Source organism: Cyprinodon variegatus, unplaced genomic scaffold (genome assembly GCF_000732505.1).
Source record: "Cyprinodon variegatus isolate N-32 unplaced genomic scaffold, C_variegatus-1.0 Scaffold60, whole genome shotgun sequence".
NCBI classification, from domain to species: Eukaryota; Metazoa; Chordata; class Actinopteri; order Cyprinodontiformes; family Cyprinodontidae; genus Cyprinodon; species Cyprinodon variegatus.
The window spans coordinates 1,578,111-1,593,213 of NW_015150513.1; the positions used below are offsets into that span (position 1 = coordinate 1,578,111).

General features: G+C 36.9%; 1 protein-coding gene across 17 annotated transcripts in view; it reads right to left on the reverse strand.

The window, feature by feature from the left end:
• LOC107082735 (adhesion G protein-coupled receptor B2-like) overlaps nt 1-14,012 on the reverse strand; it is a 341,510-nt gene extending 327,498 nt beyond the window's left edge. For all 17 annotated transcript variants that reach the window (XM_015371552.1, XM_015371567.1, XM_015371564.1 and 14 more), the window contains exon 1: nt 13,271-14,012. The gene's annotated coding sequence lies outside the window, so the exon portion shown is untranslated. The remainder of the gene's footprint in view (nt 1-13,270) is intronic.
• Between the last annotated feature and the right edge of the window lie 1,091 nt (nt 14,013-15,103).

Sequence of the window (15,103 nt, forward strand, 5' to 3'; positions counted from 1 at the left end):
TAAATATATATATATATATATATATATATATATATATATATATATATATATATATATATATATATATATATATATATATATATATATAGTGTTTGTTTCTGAGAATTGTAACATTTGGTGAGGGAATATTTCAAAAGAGTGTGTGTTTTGCTTTCTTAATTCAAACTGCAACAGAAAATCACACACATTATTGGATACATTCATCAAAAAAGAATTTATGGCATAATCAATACCTGTTCCATATATTTAACTGGAAGTAAATAAAGGGGAACTTAATAGGTTCCCAAATGTAATAACTGGATGCCAAAAAGCTATACTGGTTTCATTACATTATTTGTGCAAATAAGCTAATTTCTAAGTCTTTGTTAGAGCCCTAAGAACCCAACACAGTCCCATAAGTCACACTCTGAAGTCTTAAGTATCTCTGTCTATATAACTTTTGAGTCTAAGCTGTAGATTCATCATTCTGCTTTCGCTCTCATATATCCTCAAGGGCCTTCTATAGCCTAACACCTGTGATCCTGTTGATCCTGCAGAGGTACCTACAGGATAAACAGGATTCATGCTTGATATACTTCATGTACTGTCACTAGGTCAGTGAACTGAAGTTTTATCTGTCCCTTTAAAATAAAATGTTCAGATACAAAAGTGAATCTTTCAGGCTCTTAAGTTTAAATTTCAAACAAAGGTCACACTCAGAAGCTGAAAGTTGTTTTAGTGGGACTGGACAAATATTTAAAGTTAACAAGATGCTGTGTAAACTCAAACAGGAAAGTAAATATTGTGTATCAGAGCTTGCAACCCTCACCTACGTATAGTCTTGGGATCTGAATTGTCACTGAATGGACATGATCCAAGATGCAGACAGACAAAATAGGCTACCTCTTGAAATAGGCAGATCAGTCTTACAGTATGAGGGGAAGAAATCCATAACCTGGCAGAGCTAAAAGTAGAGGTACAACCTCAGCAAAGTGAATCAGATAATATGGTTGAGCACCTGTTCAGGATCTCCTTTCAAGGTTTTCTAGTTAAGTTCTACTAGAAGCAGAATCTGGGGTCATAGCAATTATCTTAAGGGGTTGCATATGTATCTTGTTTGGATTGTGTATATGTTTAATAAATTATATGGGATCGGGGGCTAGAATTGTTGCTGCAGTGAGGTATTGTATGTATGTAAAGGTTTTCTTTCCAGGAACCACAATGTCTGCCAAATATCTCAGGCTACCAAATAAAAAATAGACCTTCTCAATGTGCGTTGGCTGATTTTTTTAAGCTTCCATAAATAGTTGCAAATTTGTACATTCTAAGATTATTATTCTTAGTAATGTGTTGTAATATTATACAGTTATACACATATGTGTTTGTTGTCATGAGCATATTAATACAAATTCATGATATCGCCCAAAAAAGGTGAACCTCGGTTAGGAAGAGCATAATCCTTACTCACTAAGCCAGAGCCTGCAAACAGTGTGGCGGTGAGTGGAGCATTACATCACAGAGCAGCATGGCCTCTCATTCCAAGTTTAATTACATAGCTGGCCTGTGCAACCTTCTCATTTCATCTTTCGGTCTAATTGCTGCAAATGCAAGCCGAGGGCTACCTCTGGTCAGGATGTTTAGTAGGGAGACTAAATTAGACAATGTATCTACGAAAGACTGACAGTTCAGACGTAAAAGACCTTTTACTTCTCAATGTAAACCCATAAAAATTGGAGTCCTGCCACTAAGTGCAGTAATTTAGTTTTTTAACATTAAAAGCTCCAAGGCAGTTTAAGGTAGTATGTCTTTTCATGGTTGTTGTTTTTTTGAAAATGATCATGTGATACTCTCGTACATATGCTTGTTGCAATATAAGATAGGCAAATGCAATCAGGTGAGAGACCAATAGAGTCATTAACAATCAGGGGGATTGAAAGCTAAACATTTAAGTTTAAATTTAAGAGCTTTGGGAATCTGAGGAGAGATAGCAGGACCAAAAGTGTGCAAAATAGCACTCTGGTTGACTGCTTAATATTTATTGACCTATTATGAAAAATTTTGCTTTAAGAAAGAATAAAGAATCAGTTTCTAGAAGTTAGTTTCATAAATGCTTCTGAATAATGAAAACATGTACAAAATGAAATTTTAAAGACACCATAAAATCTTAAATGGTTGATAAAATGTAACATTTTGTTAACCTTGGCAGTAGCAGATGCAATCAATTTGTTTTATGCTTTTTGTTTCTTTTTTTTTCAGAAAGTTTTTAGGTTTTCATAGATTTTCTGCTAGTTTTATCTCAACCTTACCAGGGAACTCTCCATTGCTTCAATTAACAATTACATATGATTACAAAAGGTAATTTTCAAGTTGATAGTCCATTGCTTTTTATGTCTCCATACTCTAAAGATACAGTCTATCCAACCACAAACCCACTTGGACTTAGACCATTATTAAAACCTACGCCCATGCCAAACAACTTCAGTTCAAATATTGACCTAAACTAGACAATATAAATATCAAACTGGACAATTTCAACTGTGAACTAGTGGAATTCGTCAACATCTTTTTTTTTTTTTTTTTAAACCAGAAAACTTACCAGAAACTGCTTACTTTAAACCCAAAATTTATTTTTTTTGTGAATTTTGGGCTGGAAGTTAGGTCCACTCGTACACTACAGGTAAATAGCTTGGACACAACTTTTTCATTCAGTGAAAGTAAATAGATTGTTTTCCCTGTTTCCATTACTTTCAAATTTGCAGATACACAGTGGAAACATAAAAATAATAAAGCAAAAGTATACAGAATAATGTCTTGAGATGGCCTGCTTTGCTTTACTTCGAAACTGGAATTGACAGCTTTTCAAGTATTACAGTGTGGCTTACATCTGCTTGACTTTTTTTCAGATGTGATCTTTTTTTTTTTGTCCTAGTTTCATTATGTATGTGTTTTTTGCTTTGATTTTATAATCACACTACTTGTGTGTGCCTTCACTTTTATGCAAGATTGCCTTTGGGGATTTAAGATAAGATAGACTTTATTGATCTCACAGTGGAGAAATTCACTTGTCACATTGGCTCTATCGTCAAAAGAATGTGACAAAAGGAGGAAAAGGGGCATGGGGTATTATATACAGTGGATTGAGAGAAAAAATAAGAAATTTTAAGGGCTAACTTTTTATCTCTGCGTTTTGATAGTAAAACTTCACAGAATCACAGAATTTGGTGTTTTTTAACATCAGTCAGCATACGCAGCCGATGTTTAAAATGCTTATTAATGCTGGTTTCCACTAAAAGTTAAAAAGCAACCATAAAGCAACATAAAACTGAAACATTTCAAATTCAACATGGTTTCAATATTAATATTATGGTATGTCCTTTTGACCCACTGACTCAGTATACAGTCACTAAGCTGATTCCTGGGTTTGCTCTTCCAACCCAGCATGCTGTGAGAAAACCTAAATAAAACATTGTTTTAATTCAACCCTAGACTGAGTTAGCAAAATAGTCCACACTGGGTTGTGTGTTTAATGTCTATCATTTATACAAACCACTGTACTCTTAACTGTTTGGAAGATAAAAGTGCATAGATGCTGCCTTTAGGCCTACAACAAGTACAAGTGCTTACAAAAAGACCCGAAGACACAAAATCTGTCTTAATTAGCTTCATGTCCTGATTTCAGAAACACCCAAGAAAGTACGACAACAGGTATTTATCACAAAGACATAATGTCTCTGCCAGCTTTGTACTGTCGGCATACAAACCTGTCAGACTGAGAGACAACCCAGCATCACTCTGGGATGGATTTCTACCTGTCTCCATTGCTTATTCCCTAAATACACAAGCTGTAGTCCCAACAAGCCTCTAGATCTGCAAAGCACTTTCCTCCACAAGCACATCATATCCACACACACACACACACACACACACACACACACACACACACACACACACCGTGGCAAGTGTAATTACACATGCACCACATTCTGCCAATGGCAAAGCAGTGAACCAATGAAAGGAGAAAACCTTTCATCGGTTTGGTACCTCCAAATGTCTGTGATATTACTTTTCTCTCAACTTTTATTCAAACAGGCAAGCTGAGCACATTCCAAGAATATATTTTAATCACAACAACAGCCCAGGGAGATGAGATGCCCTTATTTAGGAGAAATTCCAGCTTTCTCTTTTCTGCCCTTCTTTCCTTCCTTTGCAAAGACAAGGGTGTGAATGCCAGACTTTGCTGAATGTATAATTTTTTGTTAAAAATAAATTTAAAATTATTCTAATCTAAACTTTAAATATTACCCATTCTTAGGGAAAACAAGTTACCTGGTGAGTTTTTTTATTTAACTTATACAATTGTAGAGTGGCAACATTTTTCTTTTTGTTTCCAACAGAAAATGTTGATTTTATTTAGACGTAGAAGACTCCGATTTACCTTAATTTGTTCTTTTATTTATACTAAATGTGTAAAGGTTTAACAGTACTGTCTGGTAGCTTGAACGTATGCATCAGTTTAAGTTATATATTTTACTTGTAGACCATAACAATTTTAAGGGCTCATCCAAGGTAAGTGAATTCATACCTGATGTGTTAATTTACCCATTTTTGTTTGAACCAAGTACCCTAGGGATGTTATTGTGGCATTTTTGGTTGGGATCATGATTTCCATGTATTCATGGGTTACTTCCACAGTATAAATAACATCATTTACATCAACTGAGTTATAGTCATTAACCCATCCATCCATTCCTTTTCTGTCACGCTTATCCCTGCTGGGGTCACAAGGGGTGCTGGTGCCTATCTCTAGCTGTTAGGCGGGATACACCCTGGACAAGTCACCGGGTCCATCGCAGGGCAACACAGAGACAAACAACAATTAAACGCACAAACTCACAGTTAAGGACAATTTTATAGAAAGTAATTAACCTAACAGTCATGTTTTTTTTACTTTTTTATTTTTTTGGAAGGAGGAAGCCGGACAAGAACGAGAACATGCAAACTCCATGCAGAAAGAGCCAGGCTGAGAATTGAACCCTGATCTTCTTGCTGGCAGGCGGCAGTGCTTCCCACTGCCCCACTGAACAGCCCATGAGTTATTAACCTCCCTGTACCCAAAAAAAACCATCACTTCACCCTAAGTCCCTGTAATTTAAATACTGCATGTCCACCTCTACAGCCTCTACAGCTGTGATCTCTTTTAGGGCTATGTCTTATTTTGCAAGTGTGTACCTTTGCAGGTCAGGTTGCTAACAAGACCCTCAGGTTGACACAGAGAGTTGCACTACTACTACAAAGCCAGTGAGGATTCAGCGCTTGTACTGGTAACCAAAACTGAATGTTTATGCACAAAGAGTACACTATCCTGTAGGAACACACAGGACAAGACTTTAAAGTTCTTCCATATGCTTCAATGAAGAAAACCTTTTTACTTTTTTATCCTGCAAACCTAAACCCTCCTTTCTTATAAAGCAAAGAAACAGGGGCCAAATGAGTGTGACACTAGGGGAATATTGCCTGCATGCGTTTATGAAAGAAAAGAGACCCTGGATGTTACATAGATATAAAAATAGTCAAAAAGAAGACAGTAAACAAGGCATAACGTATGGGCATGAAAAAAGAAGGCAAAGGGAGGAAATGAAACAAGAGCTTTAGAGACATTGTAAAGGCTGACTGTGATGAAGAGAAAAAAGCTTATCCTATAAGTTGGTGAGAAAAAGCAATCATGAAAACACGTTAACTTAAAGAATCCTCTCAGGCCCTCCTGTATGGTGCCATAAAACAACAGCTTTAGATGCTCTGAATCAATACAATCTGCCAGCTCCTGCCTTTTTTCAACCCCCAGCACATTATGAAAAACATTACATAAAAAAGCAAATATGACTACCGGGACGCAGTCAGTCACCGACTAGGAGCCTGTGTGCAAGGCTGCACAGCTTGAAGCACATGAAGTAACAAACTGAAACTGCACAGTCATTGCCCTGCTAAGTCTTCTCATTCATCTTTGCAGAAAAAAGATTTAACAAAAGAAGACATGTGCAAATTAAGTGTTCTTTGTGTTTGTAATGTGACAGTTTGGTACCCTAAATGCAAACAATACTAATCAGAGGTCTACGTTATCTTAGCAGCTCAAGGCACTTATTTCTCTATTTAAGTTTTTTAGTTTTTGTTGAGTGTTTGGCCAAAAAATACTCAATTAACTACACAAATGTGGTCTATAGGCCTTTTCATGTGGTTTCCTTATTTCCTGATAAATCTTCTGTGGGATAACATCGTCTCAGCCCAGTCATGCCTATAGAGGCACCCCAAACCAAAATGGCACTCATCACAAATATTGACACAGTCACCCAGGGCCATGCCAAATGAATCCTGCCCCAGTGATAGAGGCATCTGTGACTCCAAATGGAGCATGGCAGAGCATATGAATGAGGAGGGGCACACTATATGAAACTGAGGAGTGAAGCTAAGGGAATAGATAAGAATTCTCCTATTCAGTTTATCTCTGACCTCTCCTTCAACCCTATATTTTTACTGAGTTATACTTGTTCACTTGCTATCTGCTGACCTGGGCCTTTGACGGCTGATTTGCAGGAAGATGACAGCAGATACTTTAGATGTGCTGAGGAGAACTCCTAAGCCTGTCTGTCAGTGCATGTTACTTGAATCAACCCAACCAACCACAATGATGGGATTAGATGCTATGCCCTGTTTAAGATAATACACAAACCTTAGCTATGGCTCTTAATCAAAGCCAGCACTTTCCCAGAATTAAAAGAAAGAAGTCCTTATACCATTTGAACTGCTGCAAATTTCTTCACATTACATCAAGAAAAACACAATTGTAATTTATTTCAATTTCATTTCTGCTGAATTGTGTTTAGTATCATGTATGTTAATATGAGTGTGCATTCACAGATAAAAATGAATTGCCTTTAAATGTGTCCTGAATTAGTAGAGTTGCATGTCTGTCTAAATGTGTACGTTTTTATTCTCATGGGATTCTTGATTATATTATATGAAAGTGTGATGTTGTATCCCCCCCAATCACACAGATCTCAAACACACACAAACACATATCCGGCAACTATAATTAGACATGCACCGCATTCATATTCAGCTCTTCTAAGGGGCTCGTTACATTTGTTGAAATACTAGACGATAATTTGGTTTCTTTCAACCCTCACTGTTAACCTGTTCCAGCTAAAGAAAGGAATCACCGCAGCATGTTACTTCCACCACCTAACATCATAGCTGCATCTCTTTTTAATGAGGCAACCAGTCATTTCTTTATGTGTTTGCAGTTGTTTGCAGTTGGCCAAATTCATTTGTAAATCGAGAAAAAAAAAAACACCTCATGTACTGGTTTATGTAATGCAACTCAAGTTTAAAATTCTTTACAACTTTATCCGGAAACCTAAAAGCTGCGTCTGTTGTCTCCCTTGGTCTTTGTGATGCCATCTGTTCACTGATGTTTCCTAAGAGCGCTTGTAGACATTTGCATTAGAGCTCTCTCTTTCTCTTTATATATATATATATATATATATATATATATATATATATATATATATATATATATATATATATATATATATATATATATATACACATATAAAAGCATTACAAAAATATAGGGGTGTTAGTTGGGATTGAATACATATGTGGTTCAGATTTTTAATTAACTAAAAAATTTTAAACCATAGAAATTTTGCATGCAATTTAGTTACTGTACACATCACTTTCTGATGGTTTGTCAGATAAAACCTTAAAAAAAACATTTAAGTTTGTGGTTGTAGTGCACCAAAATAAGTAAATAGTGACTTATTATTCTTGTTCCTCTTGACATCAGAAAATAAGCCACTGATAACTTTTTGACAAGGCATTGAGTTCATACAATTGGTTTATAGGATTAACTATAAGGAGGAGAAAGGGGGGAGAGCTTGTTAGGGAGACAGCAGTGATGGGGAGGAAGTGTTTTTTTTTTTGCACATGTAAAAGAGTGGTGTCAGAGGAACAATGGCACAGCTAGCGTGCAGTGATCCAGGCAAGACCAAGCTGTCGCCTGGCTCTTGGTACATATGCACTAGTTAAACAGCCTGCATGTGTGCACACACACAGCTTGAAGCCCCACTACCGCTTTTTTGTACAGGGATTCCTCCCTCCTGCCAAGGGTGTGTGCTGATGAGTGCACTTCATATGAAATTCTTGAGCCAAAATGAGACGTGAAAGAAAAATAAAACCAGAGGGAGGGATGCAGGTGAAGAAGAGGTTTTAAGGGTTGAAGTCAGTGAGATAAGCAGTGGAGGAGGAGGATGAAAAAAATATTTCAGTGCCAGCACTGGTCTGTGACATGTGGGTGGATATTGAAGATGTTATTAGTATCACATTTATGGGCTTTATAAAACTGCCACAGAGCTGGCCCGTTTTAATATATCTTCAGCTGATATGTCCCACACTGTCATATGTGTTGCACTTCTAGCAGCTGCGTGGATGATCACTCAGCGATAGCAAAGCCATTACTTGCATTTCATTTCTCAGCTTTCTTTGACCCTCCTGCTGTGTTTTAGTCTACAAATGATTTCATGTATTTTTTTCAATATTCTGTCATATATTTTTATAGCAATGCACATCTCCAGTTATTCAAGAATGCAAATTGTAGAGTTGTGTAACACAGAACACAATTCCTCTAAATTGTATGTCAATATCTTATTTGAAATAAGTAGTTCTATTTTATGCATTTATAAATTCAATGAAAAATGTATACACAGTATACATGCATATACAGTATATAAAAAAAGAAGCAAGACCCTGTAGTGTGTTAAAAGGTTTTTGTTCTTGTTTTGTTGACAGACTCCTTACACCCCAAATTTTCATTTAATTTATTTATTATTCAAGATTAACTCCAAAGAAAAATCTATAAAGTTTCTAATTCAAATCTCTTTAAGAGTTATTGAGCCTATTCAAGCCATTTACTATAGCAGGTTGAAAATCATCCAAGCACCAGCTACAATAGTGAATGAAGTGCTTGATTTTGGGAGAAACTGTGGACCTCAGCAAAGCCTTGAAGAAGAAAATCCCAAAAGATAAAAGTCTTCTTTCGAAACAGAGACTGAAAAACTCTCTAGAGATCACTGTCAACAATGTCTGAACCAGTTTGGCAAAAGCAAAACAAATTCAAAAGAGGGAAACACTGTTATGGAGAAAAGTGTTGTACCTGCCAACATGGCACATGGTGAAAATATTGCCAGAAAATGATCCAATGATTCCTTCTTCCTAACTGGAGATTTACTCTCAGACAGCCTCTCTCTGTTAAGTTTTATTTTTTTGTTTATGAAAATATTAATTTTAACTAAAATGACACTAAATTATATTACAGAATTAAAAGACCAGTAACAAACTATATTCTAGGGTATATAAAGCATTTCTGTCTGTCAATCAATGCAATCTATTCATTGTATACCATAATGACTACTGAGCGTTGAATCACAATAACTATCTCGGCCTTATTGCATTTGTTAGTAAATTGTGGTAAATATTGGGTTGCAATATAACATGTTGATTAGACAAACAAAAAATGGGAGTAATGATTTTTAGTCAATATTCTGCTGGAAAATCATACATCTCACATCCATTTTGGATCCGATTTTATACATCCACTATTAAGGCGCTTTCACCCTATAGACACCACTTTATAGACTGTTGATGGCCATAGCTTCTTAAAGTAACAGCAATGAAAACACCACCACAAAGCAAAAAAGGGCCAAAAAGACACAAGTTGGAGGTGTTGATTTGCTGGCTTCTGAATTCCAAGACCTTAACCAATGAAGTTTTGATGAGATGTAAAAGACAAATAAGTCAATGAAGACATCACCTCACCACTTGCAGGATCTAAAATATGTCCTGCAGTTATCTGCTATACATCATGCCTTGATGGATCATGACTGCATTGGAAGCAAAAGAGGAAACAAAACACTATTAAGTAGTGGTTCATAATGTTATGCTGAATCAATGAATGTTATGAAGAAGTTTGCATCCAAGTTATTTTAATTCATCTTTTATGAGAAATTATCTTTAATTTAAAAGAGGTAAACAGCCAGTAGATAAATACACAATAAAAGAAAATATTAAACCCATCTTGATAATGAAAAACACACGTTACCTATTAATCAGTTCCAAATGTCAAGGTTGCTTATGTATATTAGGAAAATTAGTAAGCCTAGAATTAGATTAAATTAAATATTTTCTCTATAAATTTCAGCATTTATTGCTTGTGCTTTATTCATTTTATTTTTCTGAATTGAGGAAAATCCATCTAGATACTTCTTACATCAGACTTCGAACATTAAAATGTTTTGTACTTCACTGACTGTCTACAGTGTGGATTTAGTACTTTTCCTGGAGTTAAGAGTTAGGAATAAGAAAACATTAGATTCATCCACCTATAGCAAAACTCCAGGTCTAACTCGTAATAATCAACAGTTCAGTGTTTTGAGACCTATCTTGGCGATGTCCATGGTGCTGAAAACAGAACTGTTCTGTAGCACTAGGAGAATACTAAATTTGATTTTGCACGTTCTATCACCTTAAACAAATCTATTTGTGGAAAAACCTGCATTATCCCTGTGAGGTCATTAATCCCTGTGGTTTTAGTATTTAATGGAGGTTTTGGCGTTTTGCTTCTTAATCATTTTCAGATAATGCTAAAGCTTCTGTGTGTCCAAAATATGTTCCAACCTGAACATTGAGGAAATATACAAGATAAAAACTTCTTCTTCACTTACAGAAAGGCTGGAAGTAGAGTGCTGTATAAAGCATGGTAGTCTTATCATTATCATGTGTTACTTCCAGTAACTGTTATGAAAGGAATCCTTTTATTATTTTTTATAAAAACTCTGACTAACAAGAAGTATAAGCATGCTTTGCAGCTACAAAGAGCCTCCTACTAGTCAGATAATTGCCATGTTTTGTGAAGGTTCCAAGGATATCCTCCCTACCTAGTAAATGGTTTAACTGAATGGAAACAAAAATAAATAAAAGCAATGAAAAAAATATAAAATTTTTCATACAGTGTACAGACTTTTGATCTAATTAACAATATCAACTATCCATAAAGAGCTTGAGCAAAGTTGTATCTAACAGCCCCTCTAGCTCACTGTAATGATTGATGTGTGCCATTGATGTGGCTTGTGGACTTAAGTGAAAAATTTGCCAATACAGCATTTTACTTAAGGCTATTGTTGATTAAAAAAAAAATAATAATAAAGTAAAATTCAAAATAAAAACACAACAAACATTGAAGAAAGTGCTTTGGCCAGATGAGAAAAGTAAAACATTGACATAGGGTTGTCAAAAGTATCTATACTCAAAAATGTATCGATACTGAAACGTTGTATCTGGATACAATACTCATTTTTAAAAGTATCAATACAGTGCTACCACTAGTGGCACCTAAACAGTGATTTATCTAAAGTGCATTATAGAGGAAAATGCACTTTCTGAACACTGTGTGATTGAATATTTCTGTGTACTTTTTAGTTTCAGACTTTTTTTGTAACAGGTGCAGCTGCTGAGAATGATTTTTGTTTGTTAACCGGTTTGGCTAGTGTCATTGCTATGTGTGCAAAGCATAGCCGAGTAAGGTAAACTTAATTTAATTTTGTAAGTTTTTTATGAAGCTTGCTTAATACTGTGCACAGCAAACAACCTCAAAATGTTGTTCTTATTGTTTATTGTATTTATTTATTGTATTTTAATTATTAATCAAAATATTTCTGTTGAAATTTGGAGTTTTTTTCCTTGTGGTATCGAAAATGGTATTGAGTATCAAATATTTTCCTTAATACCCTACATTGACATGACATACAAAAGGCTTTATGATGGAAAACACTACACGCCACCTTCAGCACACCATACTTATGATGACTCTGGATGACTCTAAATCAGGCTTATATAATCAGGCTTATATAGATCCCATCACACCTAAAATCCAAAATTAGAGCATGCCCATACTACCCTGACAAGGCTTTTATTCTTAATGTGCCCTTCAAAATCATTAGTCCACTTTAGTAGTCAATGCAACATCTCTTTGAGGTTCCCCTTTTGGTGGAAAACCTATTCATTTCAACTATTTCATACAATCGTGGACTCTTCTGTGATCATGTGTTGCATGAAAGGCTCCAAATACTCACGTAGGTGTGTGATTGTAAGAAGAAAAATGTTAAAAAAAAAAAGAAATCAAAAAGCAGCGCAACCCATGGGTGCTGATAACCTGATCATCTAAAATGAACGAAACTCATTCACTGCAAATGAATCAATGCATCTGCAAAGCTTTCCATGCGAGTTACGACAGCACGGCACAATGTTTAACATATTACAGAAGGCATTTTAAAGAAACAAACCACTCCAGCTCCCCGTGACCGTGTGAGTAACATTTTATGAATATTCAACAGGGATTTAATACAGGTAGAAGTGGCAGTTTCGAATTCAACGTGCGTGAAGATGAGAGCGCGCGCTCAACAGATGGCAGAGAGGAACAGACAGGGGGGAGAGACGCTCGGAGGCTCCTTTGCACTCCCTTTTTTTTTTTTCCCCGTCGCGTCCCAGGTTGTCATTCTTGCTAAGCGTCACGCGGGAGCCACCTGCTTGCTTTCCCAAAGGGCGAGCGGCTGTGATGGGGAGTTTTTACGCAACGCGCGCAAAAGGTAGAGCTAAGCTTTGACAGCGGGCCACTGCGGCAGGCGCAGACGAATCGCCGCTATAGTGCAGTTTTGAAAGGGCTTTCTGTTGCACGACGCGTCGCTAGTGACCCCCCCTTCTCTTCACTTGCATTGCACGCTCTTTCATGCATCCTCTTTTAACATTCAGTGGGAGAAGGCGTCCTCTCATTCACTCGGGCGCGCAGCGGCTCACGAAAAATCGCTGTCACCAAATTTCGGACGATGAATCCTGCCAATTAGTTCTAGAGCTGGTTAATCTGCCACATAAGACGTCTATTTTAAACTTAAGAAGATAAGGTGAGCCCCTTTCCAAGCTAAATAAAGTAAACCTACTGTACCAACGCCTCCAGCGACCCCAGAATGGGAAGTGGAAATAACACCGCACGTCTGTGTGGCCACTGCGCAAAGTTCCAGCTCATTTTTATGTGCTAGAATCCTAAACCCTTGTTTCTTCCGTTTACGCACAGGGGATTTTTCAGCTGTCAATTGTCCCACCTGTGTACCATCTCAAAGATCGCACACACAGACATTAAATAAATCCACACAAAGGGAGCCAAAGTTTAGATTTTAGATCCGTTTACCTGGTCGCTGTCAGCAGCAGCAGCAGTTATTTGAGGAGGATGCGATTCCCCGATCGGTTCCGTGGACACAAGTTAAGTTTCCCATCCATGGCACGTCTCAGATGGAGAAGGGGACTATTATTCATTCACGTTTTGCTGCTGCGCCTCACTAATGTTTTCCTTGAGGCATCCCACTTCATCGAGTCCAAAAAGAAAAAAAAAAGAAAAAAGACAGGGAAAAGGAAGAAAGTGTAAAATATAATAATAAACGGTCTAAATAAAAGATCTGCAAACGCTATAGACATGAAATCATAGAACGTGGGCAAATAAAAGAACAGAACAGATGATTAGGGGGGCGGTGGGGGAAAGTAATCCAAAATTATAAACTAAAACGTTGTTACTGTAGATGTCCAGTTTTGTTAAAAAAAGCATAAATCCACGTGATATAATCTCCATGGTTTGGTGCAGAGAGCTGCACGACACATCCCAAATTCACAGTAAGCAGCAGCGCGGCAGCAGCAGTGGAATAACGGCTGTTATTTTGTCTAAAGATGCCCGGTGCTCCAAGTCCAAAGATGCTCTTCATTTGAATCACACGCTAAAAAACACAGAAAGAGCGAGTAAAAAAAAAAATAATCACAAAATGCATTATCTGTCACTCCACAATTTTTATTTCCTCCTCCTCCTCCTCCTCTATGTACTGGGATGTGATGCGTCGCTTGCTCTGGCATCCGGGATGAGGATCCACAGGCAGCGGCTCGCAGTCGGGCATCTGGCTCCCCTGCAGTGTCTTCACGAGCGGAGGACGGAGATGCGCGTTCTCGCTGCCCCTCTCCGCCGGGGATCCGTCAGGCGCGTTCATGATGAAACTCCCCCCCTTCCTCCCCCCATCTCATCGTCCATCCTCCATCTTTTCTCTATGAACGCACACGCGCGCACAGACACACACGCGCATCCTACCATTACTTACGTCAGCCCACAAAGTTTTGAAATAAAGCAAGTGTTTCTAAATGATGTCAAACACCATAAGCTCTTTAAGGGATAATTCTGCATTTTTCTTTATAACATCACCTTTGACTGCTAACATTTAAACGCAAACGCTCTATCAGGTTTACATCTAGACAAAAAGCGTAGGCTTGATATAGGAACAGTGTTGTGTCTGATGTCGTTGGTCCTATGCAAAAAAATGCATGCTTGTTTTTTTATGCTTGATGTGAAAATCAGGGTGTATTTCGTTAAAAGAGAAAAGCAGCATTTCTTGCTACATTTATACAAATTTTATAAGCACAACACACACACTAGATACTGTTTATCAGTGACTGAAACTGATGAATGAGGAATTAGGACTTTTTTCCACTTTAAAAGGTTCGCATTTGAAATTACCAGCAACTAAGACAGAATTTAAATCTATGCCTATTTAAAAGAATATAGTCTAAATATGTTTGCTATATGTGGATTTATACTTTTTTATTTTTGAAGATATTGAATTGTGCAGCGGTAAACAGAGTTTAAATCCCACTCTTACCTTTTAAATATTCTCTCTGTATCATGAAACAAAGTGAAATAATAGATTCAAGGGACGGCAAATAAATGTATTGTGTTTACATGCGCACTGGAACTAGAAAAGGGACTGGAACTGAGCATTTAATATATTAACTTCACTCTACAAGTTGTACATCTAGGCTGTAGTTACTCTGTTTAACCCATTTCATGTATTTTATTTAGGACTGAAACAATTCATTGGATTAATCAATTTTTGAAATGATGTCAACAAATGAATCGATTAATCGTTAGCTGGAGTATAGAGACTCTAAAACATGTCTTTATCTCACAGAGCGACCCACTTAAAGCAGG